Source organism: Polistes canadensis, unplaced genomic scaffold, assembly GCF_001313835.1.
Source record: "Polistes canadensis isolate GaletaPanama2010 unplaced genomic scaffold, ASM131383v1 scaffold_186, whole genome shotgun sequence".
NCBI classification, from domain to species: domain Eukaryota; kingdom Metazoa; phylum Arthropoda; class Insecta; order Hymenoptera; family Vespidae; genus Polistes; species Polistes canadensis.
Window position 1 is genome coordinate 152582 of NW_014569733.1, and position 2349 is coordinate 154930.

General features: G+C 28.3%; 1 protein-coding gene across 1 annotated transcript in view; it reads left to right on the top strand.

The window, feature by feature from the left end:
* The window catches only part of LOC106789482 (beta-1,4-N-acetylgalactosaminyltransferase bre-4-like), a gene marked incomplete in the record, with an annotated part of 97635 nt that overhangs the window by 48289 nt on the left and 46997 nt on the right, over positions 1 to 2349 (top strand). Inside the window, 1 exon segment of the mRNA XM_014753709.1 lies at positions 308 to 395.

Genomic DNA, 2349 nt, shown 5'->3' on the forward strand with positions numbered 1-2349 from the left:
AAATTTAATTGATGTATTTAAAAATATATATGTATGTATGTATGTATATATATATATTTTTGTTAATATAATTAAATGTATGTATTTTGTAATTTTTAATTTATTAAATATAACAAATACATTTATATATATCTACTTATCTGCATAAGTATATAATTTTTTAAAATTACACGGCGTTATGGGGAGTTAAAATCCGTAAAAATTGTAATCACGTGAAAGCTTATATTAATCGTATAATTTTTGTTTTTCTTTCTCTGTATCTCACACTCTCTTTCTCTTCTTTTCAGATGAAAATACGAGAGGGCTAAAAAAAAAAAAAAGAAAAGGAAGCAACAACCGTGACGATAAAAAAAACAACAACTTGTTATTCCATGCGGGCCTGTAACCATAAAAAGGTAATCAAAATCATCCTGTTTCTTTTCTATATTCACCGATCGATAATTGTATTTGAATAAAGGAGGGTCAAAACATAGGGGGGCGGCAACTTCCTTTACTCCTTTTTTTTATTTTTTTTATTCTTCCTCCTCTCCTTTATCTTCTTTTTCTTTTTCTTTTGTCCCCCACTTAAATTTTACCTTTCTTTATTTTTTTTTTATATATATATATGAGTACATGGTGTCATGGTGTTATTTCGATAACACATACACGTAACGAGGACATTTTTGACGTTGACACGTATTTCGAGATTATTCTATGGTAAAACACGGCTTATTCAAATTTCAATTTATTTTCTTCCTAACCCCCTCCCCCCTCTCCTCCAACCTCCTCCCCATTCTCTTCTTCTTATTCTTCTTCTTCTTTCTTTCTTCACATCGAATATTCTCTTTAAAGTGGATAAAAGAGATAAAAGAAAAACTCATCGTGAGAGAATTACAGGATGTAATCTTTCAGTTTGCGTTAAAAGAATTCGAGAGTAGAATATAATTGATCGAATAAATTATGAATTATTTTATTCGCACGTTTTCGGTATATTTTAAAACGAGAAAAGATAATGTTTGACATTTTTCAAATAGAATTTGCAGTGGTTTGCTTTTACTTTGCTTTACTTTACTTTACTTTACTTTGCTTTGCTTTGCTTTGCTTCGGTTTAATTTGATTTAATTTCATTTGATTTGATTTGATTTGATTTGGTTTGATAGTGACAACTTTAATTAAATCATGTCCCATACTTGAAAGTATAAAATGTTTTTTTATTTACATGCATTTAGTATAATATATCCACCACGTGCATAATATCTAGAACTGTAATATCACGAGAATGAAAGGAAGGGAATAAAATAAGGAAATAAAGGAAGAAAAGGAAGATGAAAAAGATGAGAAACGTAGGAATGAAAAGTAGGAGGAGGAGGTGGGAAGGGAAGGGAAGGGAAGGGGGAGAGAAGAAGGGAATGGTTTTGAAAAGAAAACGAAAAAGAAGATAAAGAAGAAGAATAAGAAGAAGAAGCAACTCTCGTCGTAATTTTCAAAACGTTAATTGCTAGAGGGTACAAAGAATCTTGAGGAAAATGTTTAAAGCTCTCTCTTTCTCTCTCTCTCTCTCTCTCTCTCTCTCTCTCTCTCTCTCTCTTGTCTCTACTTACTGTTTGAATATATACATATACATATATATATATATGTAAACGTATATACAACGTAACACTGCGTGTTACTTTACCAACACACGTAAAGAAAATAAATGGCTACGCAAACGTCGTAATTTATTAATTGAAGAGAGGTAACGTGCGTCGAGTTTCGTTGGAAAAGGAGAAGAGGAAAATAAAAAAAAGTTGAGCTTGTGTTGGTGGTTGTGTGTGAACGTGCTCTTCTTAATCCTCGTATCATCATCGTTAACCGCGAAACGAGTTAAGTTAACTAACGAGCTCTTCTACGAGTTTGCGTGTGAATATTTATATATGTATGTGTATGTATGTGTGTGTGTGTATGTGTTTAAGGGCTCGCAAATTTTTGTCTAAGGTTTTTATTGTATGTAAGAACATATTAATATATCAATATATTTAATTCTCTAACAAAATGTAGATATTATATTTTATCGTAGATAATGCATAAAATGATTTATGTCAATTCTTAAATTTAATTTTAAAATTAATATTAAATCTATACTCTAATTATATAAAATTAATATACTATATATACATATATAATCAGGTTTTTATTGCACAACTTACAAAATTTTTTACAATGTCTTATCATTATTTCACTTAAAAATTAATATACTAATCTCTATTTAATTTGATATTAAAATATAATATTAATTTATATACACACTTTTGATATTATACATATTATTATATACATTTATATATTATTATAATATTATATACATTTGTATATTATACATATTATTATATA